This window comes from Falco naumanni, chromosome 2, assembly GCF_017639655.2.
Source record: "Falco naumanni isolate bFalNau1 chromosome 2, bFalNau1.pat, whole genome shotgun sequence".
Taxonomy (NCBI): Eukaryota; Metazoa; Chordata; class Aves; order Falconiformes; family Falconidae; genus Falco; species Falco naumanni.
Genome location: NC_054055.1, coordinates 118,090,783 through 118,098,835, shown reverse-complemented (window position 1 = coordinate 118,098,835; position 8,053 = coordinate 118,090,783). Strand labels below are relative to the sequence as shown.

Below are 8,053 nucleotides of genomic sequence, written 5' to 3'. Positions count from 1 at the left end.
TGTCAGCTGTAGGAACATGGTCAAATAGGAACATCCACTCAATGGCTCTAGAAAGAGCAGATCATCATTTCAGAAGCTCCGAAGGACCCTGAAGTAGCCGTACCTACTTGTACTTGTAGGACAGGGAAGATCTGAGGACACTTTGTGCCTCGTGCATTACAGGCTCCGCATCCAGCCGATGTCAGTCTGCGGGATAAGGGTAGGGGTGGGAAAGAGGAGCAAAGATCTTCCCATTTAAGAAATGACAAAACAAGAGAGCTAATAGCTCCCAGAGAGATGTGCATCTTTGTGAGCTCCTGCAGCGTGCCTGCCTGTCTGCAAACACGGCGGTGTGTGTAGGCAGGCCTGTGGCAAGGAGGTGACCTGTTAGCGTACAATGGTAAGTGCAAAATTAGCTATTATAGAATAGATGCCAGTAAACATCTCCCAAGCCCCAAATAGGTCGGTTTAAATTTCTCCTTATTTGTGATTCCACAGTGGTGTCTTAGATTCATGTGGAGTTTCTCTACTTACGTGACTGGAGGAGACCCAAGGAGAATGTCAGTCATAGCCTGATTAGCATGAATTCCTTAAACTAAGGCTTCATCGTTGACAACTGTGAAATAAACTTATTCTTCCAAGAGTAACCAGAGGACAGGTACCTATAGATGTCATCCATCACCTTCAGATCTACTGACTTACTCACAACCTGCCTTCATAGACTCACTTTGTATTCCTTGACCTTGCTTAGGTTTTGTGGGGGTTTTGGGCGGTTTTTTGTTGGTTTTTCTTTTTTTTCTCTTTTTTTTTTTTTTTTTTTTTTAAGGGTTTGAACTCTGCTGCACAAATTCTGGCCTGAATAAGAATTTTCTTTTCTTTACAGGAAGCTGTGGAGACCTAAGAGTCGAGATGAAAACTTCAGCCAGATGTGTAGTTTGTGTTATTTTTTTTTTTTTTAAAGGCAATGACAATAAGGAGTGCTGATGAATTTACAAGACTTCCTTAAACCCTTGGCTGTGGCATCAACTTTTTCGCTTGCTCTGACTAGGCAGCAGCTCTCCTTGAAAGCTGAAAAGGGCCAAACTAAGAATGCAAGAAGGAAAAGAACGCTGAAAACAAGGAGGTTTGTGAAACAGGAAGCAGGGTATCTCACAATATTACTCCCTTTCTCCTTGGGACCACTGATTTCATGAAATTTTGAAGCAAGGGCAGCCACCTTCATCCTCAGTCTGAGTAAACATCTGCTAATCATCTAATCTCAAGGTAGGACTTTGCTGCCATTTTTGCAGATGGGAAACATTTAGACAGCATTGTACAAGACTAACTAGTTTGTAGGGTTTGCTTACCTGGTATTCAGTGACTCGAGTTGCATTTTGGACTGTCTTTCATTAATTTAAAGAGCACTAGGAACTGCCGAAGTTCTGGTGATCCCCCTATCATCTGAAACATTGAAATTTAAGGCACCCCAGAACAGTGAGGCTGTGGAAATTTGAGCTCGAGTGGTTAATTTAAACCTCCACATCAAGTAGGAGCCAGGAATGGAATCACAGTTCTGGGATTTTCAGATTTTGGCTGGTTCCTGCCCAAACCCATCGAGCTGTTGCTGATGCTCTGTCCGGCCATGTGTGCTCATCTGAATTTCAGAAATTCTTTATTACCTTGATATAATAAATGCACGTTCAATAGTAAAATTATTTATTAACAGTAAGGTTGGGACCTGAAGGGCCTTGCACCAGCACGCAGGGAAACCCAAGCTCTGTCAGCTATCCGGAGGGCTGGCTCATATGTTGGTTACCGACACAGCATCTCCCCAGGTATGTAAATGGGACTTGTAAAGTTTGTAAAAATTGTAAAAAGCAATTTTAACTATTTTTGAACAGTAAACTGCTGCCTTTGCAAATGTTCATTTTGCCTACATGCCATGTAATTCTTGCCAAAACCGCATGATTTTTAGTTTATTTCACCTCTCAACCCCTCTCCTACTTTACACACCGCCAGAAGAAGCCTGGATAGGAACGGACGCATCCATCGGAAAATGGAAATAAGCATCTGTACACAATCATATCCCCCAGCAATGTGAATACAAGACACTTGAGTCTTATACAAAGCCGTGAAAGTTACGTGCCAAATTTGTTGCAGGTGTAAGCAGAAGCTAGAAAATATTGAAAGACAGAGAAAAGAGGGTTAAAACAGGCATACAAACATTTATGAAGAAAAGAATAATTCTGGGCAAGTTCCTTAATATTAAATGTGTTACGGCTCTTTTTTTTTTTGTGTGTGTGTGTCTGCTTACGAAATATTTTGCAGCCAATAATTATTTAATAGAAAAGTAACACAACAACAGATGGATCAGATGCCTCCAATAATATAGGTTTTATCCAGATGTAATTTTTAAAAATGCTTATTTGCAGGCATGAAAACTTCAGTGGACCCATTTTTAGAGATGTTAGTTTCTTAGCATAGTCCAGATTGCTATGAGTTGTAAGACGGGGTAACTTGACCCCTCTCCCTGTAGATTTTGTTTTGGTTTATCATACAATGTATGCTATATATAATTTTCTATACATTAAAAATCATTCCATAGAAGATACACTGGCTTTAATGGAGAGAAAATTTAATATTTGTATCTGCAGCCTTCCTAAATGACTTGTCTTCTTTTTATTTTTTTTTAAATTTAATTTCATTTTAAAATTACCTTTACATGGACCTTAAGCCAATGAAATCAAAACTGAGAAAAACAAGAGGTTTCCCTCCACCTTTTTTTTTAAATTAGACATTTCTGATTTTGATGAAGGCAATATTAAGGAGAGCTGAGCATCAACCAAAAGTAAATTAATTTGACTGCCGTATCAGGTCCTTATCCTCTAGTTAGCTTTTTGTTACAGACTTGGACATGTAAACTGGATGATGAAAGCTCTCGAAAAGCTTAGAATGAAACACCATTTGTATGTAGAAATGGTAAAAAGTAGTTTCAGTCATTTTTATCTTTAATAGAGATATTGGCTAGCACTTTCTTAAAAAAAACCAAACCAAACCAAAACAAGCACCCTATTTTGGAAGAGAGATCTACTTTTCCCATGGGAAAAGTTAAATATTTTGCCTAACAGTTGAACTTGGTATGGCTTGTGTCCAAAAACCTGTTAATTTTTTAATGCCTGGTGGGATTTGTATTTTGGTACTTCATGAATTCCTCTTCCTCTCTGGATCAGGCTTCCCATGTCACTTCACAGCTCAGTAAGGCGGGAGGTGACTTGGGCGCAGCCTGGGAAATACTGTCTGACCTTGAAGTCAAACATTGAAAGGAAAAGGGAAACTCTTCCAACTCTGATTTCTATAAATTGCCATGCTGGTGTTCACTAAACAGAGTTTGAGATATTGTTGTTTCCATCAAAATGCCAGCACTGGGGCATGAGATCTTAATATTAGACATTTAGGTGTTATTGGGGTTTTTTGGTGGTTGGGTTTTGGTTTTTTTCCATATATGTGGCTATAAGATGGAAGCAGTTAGGGGAAAACAAGAATGGGCTGTCCTGGCACATTGACTTTGCCCTTCAGTTTGGAGCTTGTAAAAGTGACCAGAACAAGTTAAAAGATTATTCATATATTTGGGGGTGTAGCCTGTGTCACCTGAGTCAAGTCTGATCTTGGGAAACTTGTACCTTTATTGTTGAAAAAATTTCAGTGTTCTGAAACCGCAGTTAAATCTGCATCTGGAATGTCTACATACTTCTGGAATCCCTGGAATCCTTCGTCTGATCTAAAAGATGAAAGTGGGAAAGGGTGGGGATGGCTGGTTTATCCTCATTAGTCCTTTGTGCAAGGTCCGCCTAAGAGGATGGAGCATATTGTTGTCTCAGCAAAATATTTAATGTTATTGTGGCTTTGGAAGAGCAGATATTTCATGCTTTTGCCTGTATATCAAACTCACAAAAAATGTACATTTTCTGGCACTTGAAACTAATTTGCATCTATAATATTAGGCACAGTTGCCTCCATCCAAGGCTCCTTTCAGAAAATTTGTGTCTAAACTAAAAAAGGCTAATGCTTCTTTTTACCTGTCCCCTCTCTTAACAGCCCCAAGAGGACTGGCCTGTGTGGTGGGTAAGCCTGAACAGCTTGATGGAGTTGTACAAGTGTAGGCTTCACTGCTTTGATCTCGGGTGTAACCTTCTTCATTTTTCTTTCGGAAGCACACTTTGTAGCTGCCTGCGGGTGTGTGGGCACACAAATACACGTATCTGCTTTCAAGCAGTTCATCTTAAAGATGTAAGTTTGAATCAGGGTGTGTACACAAGTGACACAGCAAATTCACTGTGTCATCGAGATATTTAGTGGCATTATAGAATTATGCTTTCTTAAGAACATTATCTTTCCACGGGATGCTCTCGGTGAGATAGTTTCCCTTATTCACAGCAGAGTCAATTAACACCAAGCGTCCGTGTAACAGACCATTACATCTAATGCCACAGTAATCACCCACATGCTTGTATTTCCACTTACTCACATACATATTATTGTAGAAGAATATTATTAAATAACAATATTGGGGACTGAATAAATTAAAAATGTTAGTATTTGACTGTTGTGTAGCCTATCATAACCCAACACAGCATATATTTTCTTACAGCCTTCAATTTTATAAGTACATACCGTTTTAGCTTCCTCTTACCTTACTTTGGGCTACAGATGCCTGATGTGCAGCAGTATTTGCCCTCTCCTCGGTGTTCTGTGTGTAGGTAATATCACGCCTCCTTTACAAGGTAATCTTCAGACCTTGCTGTGCCAACAGAATGACTAATTTCCTCACCAGCTTTTCGGCCTGGCATTTTTTTAGGCAGTCACTCCAGGTTCTAGAATCTCCAAACAGTAATTCAATTAAGCATGGGAAAATATTCATTAATGCTGGGGTTTTGTTACTTAGGACTTTCTACAGGATGCAGAGTAATTTACACATCACATTATGGAAAAGCATCTCCCACTCTGTGGAGCTGAAGCTTAAAGACTCAGAAACTTTTCACACTAGATCACAGGAATTTGGCACATGAAGACTACAGAACCAAATCATCACTTGTGCAAGGTGAAGCAAGACTTCCAGGAGGGGCAGCAAACTTTTTCTTCTTTCACTCGCTTTCACCTTCCTGTTTCAATTCCTTTAACATTCATGCCACCGACCCCTTTAGAAATTGCAAGAAGAGTTACTAAAAAGTTTTATTTTTCTTCATTTTCAATATGTCTGAATGTGCACCTGTAATGACATTCTTTTGGCATATCATAGTTTCAAGGCTTTTAATACTTCAGACTAACTCCCTGGAGATCTCCTTGCAGCACGTGTTGACTTCTGTTCTCATTTGGGCACGAGAGTGGTTGCTGCCTTCTGAGTGAACGAGCACTAGAGGGGAGAAGGGGCTGAGCTCTTTGTAGGCATTTCACTTGAGTTCCTTGACAGCAGAAGTGTAACACCACTCCGTCTACAGTTTAGACCCAGCACAAAGCTCAGGAGTTTAGAGCTACAGCTGATAGGAGAAGCCATGCTCAGCATCCCTGAGCTCCAGGAGACTGACCCGTAAAAGTCTAGCAGTACTAAGCACAAATATTCTTTGGCTCTTGGTTGCTTTTGGTGTTTTTCCCCTCAAAGTCTTATCTGTCTCTTGATCTACTGGTGTTTTGCAGAAATGAGGAAAGGAACATCCCTGACACAAGGGTTGTCTGTGCCCGCTTAGAGGTGCCTGGTCTGACTGGCCACCAGAGGCTCCCAGCTGGAGCGCTGCATGGGACAAGGTACTTCCCAAAAGGTGCTTCCCTGGGTTCGCTTGGCTGGAAACAACCCAGAGCAGGTGAGGGAGGGGTGCAGGGGAAGCGAATATAAGTAGATAATTTACATGAGGGTTTTAGTCAAAGTAGCTGAAGTTTTTGCAAACGCGCAATTGACCGAAACCAGTAGATTATAATTCAATATTGAATTGGATAACCTACCAGTTAGTAGGATAGAACACCTGTCCTGAAACTGTCGAGTGTTGTCTAGGTTTTTAAAGCCTCCCTTTCTATCAGCAGACAGAGCAATTTTTCACGAACAAAACCCACTGGCGAGTTTTGGAAGCTCCCGGATCTATTTTCGCTTGTTTCCTGATGGGGCTTGTGTGCTGATCAGTGCTATTGTCATGTGTGCTGCATGTGAATATAATGCAATGAGAATATTTTTCTATGTACATGATACATGTGTGTTTATATATGAATGCACATATACACACAAATATATTTGTATTTATGCTCATAAATAATTTCTTTCAAGAATAGATGCTCTTCTGCTGTTCTGTATCTCAGCGTTTCCACACTCAAGAGTACCATAATTTGAAAAAAATTGCAACTGTCACAACTCTGCTGCAGTAATGGTTTATAAGAACCAGCTTAATAAAAACATCAGGCCTCTCTGTTCCAAACAATTTTATTACAGTTAACAACTCAGCCAGTTATCAAGTATGTTGTCACCAATACGCTTGCTCTCTCTGTGAATGATGACACGAGTGAGTTTTGGATTTCTGTAGCATCTTACAGTCACACAGCTGTGCAGCAGCCTTTCTCGAAGGAACAAAACCACATGGGAAGGAACTGTAGCTAAAATAAAAAGTTATTTTTTGCAAAAGCTATTTTGTAATGATAGGGTTCCACAGGCATCAAATTAGTTTACCTGCATTAATTTACATGAAAAATATGCAAAGTCCACTTTCTGGGCTTTGGTTGTATGGTTCTTTATTTTTCTAAACTAAATATGGAATTGTTAATAACTCTGTGAGTTCCTTCCAGGAATCAGCTCTGGCCTTCACCTCTCCAATGCTTACTCCATTCCTCGTGTTTGCATGGGTAGCTTACCGTGAATGACTTCCCTCATGTAAATACTTCCATATCTGGAATTCATAGAAACCTTTGTTTGCCTTGTGTCTAATTCTTAAATATACCAAAGTGTGTTCACGTGTGATTTGTAGTCTTTCAATTAATTCTTTTTTCTTTTAAAAGTATGAAAGTGTTGGCTACACTTTGACCACTAGTAAATCTCTGCTTAAACTGTACTGCATTTTTATTGCTATTTTTTTCAAGAAGATGCCAGAGCAGTGTTCTCTGCGCCGCAGCTGAGTGTGGTGCTGGCTGTTATGTTAGTCAGCTTTCAATGACATGCTTCAGTTTTCCTCTGCTTTTCTTAATGCTCGATATTTCAGGAATGAGTTGGTTTAGAAACTGAAGCCAAGAAATCTTGAACTAGGAATCATGACTTTTCAGTAATAGGGAGAATTTTGTGACAGGATAATCTTCAGATCTTATGCTGGGTTTTTTGATGCTAAACAAATTATCGGTTCTGTGGAATTTTACCTTTAGAAAACACAACCGGGTGTGATTCATTGTGGCTTCTGGGCACCAGTGAATAGAAAGATTGAGGATTTGAAAATATATTTTCACTGACAAATTTTTTTCCTCCTTTTTTTTTTTTTTTTCTTCTCCCTGTCTCCAGAGACATGTTCAGTGTATAGCAGAGTAAGGCCATTATATTTTGCCAGAGAACAGATGTGATAATTAAGAACAGGAATAAGTTTCAAAATTCAATGAAAAAAATAGTTGTCAAGTGTATTTCTGAAATGAAGTGCAAACAAAATGCACGCTGATGTGTGGATGATTAATGGGGGAATGTCAGTGTCTTTCCATTAGTTCCTTTATATTGCTGTACACAATCATGCATACTCTATATGACCATCAAAATTTTACTCTACTAAATATACTTGATATAATGCCAATCAATAGGTTCTCCTGGCAAATAAACCCTGTTAATAGCTGATATATATATATATGTATTTATATAAACTTTCTCTACTTCAGCTAGAATAGTACAGTACAACTGTTCGTTGTTATTCCTCCCTCCTCAACCAGAAGAGTGTGCATCTAAATTAATTCCTGTCACTTAGATGCTCTCTTGATAAACACATTATCTATATTTAATGTCTCTTTATTCACATTTTTATTATGTGTGCGTGCAGTAGCAAAAGAAGATAACGGACAAGGCAGTGTATCACATTAAGAGAATTTGCTA

At 39.3% G+C, this 8,053-nt stretch overlaps 1 long non-coding RNA gene across 1 annotated transcript; it reads left to right on the top strand.

Moving 5' to 3' along the window:
* Positions 1 to 238: 238 nt before the first annotated feature.
* On the top strand, positions 239 to 5,894 carry LOC121083588. Its single transcript, XR_005826420.1, has 4 exons — positions 239 to 637; positions 863 to 1,242; positions 4,054 to 4,245; positions 5,650 to 5,894. It is a non-coding gene; the product is annotated as an uncharacterized LOC121083588 (long non-coding RNA).
* Positions 5,895 to 8,053: the final 2,159 nt, after the last annotated feature.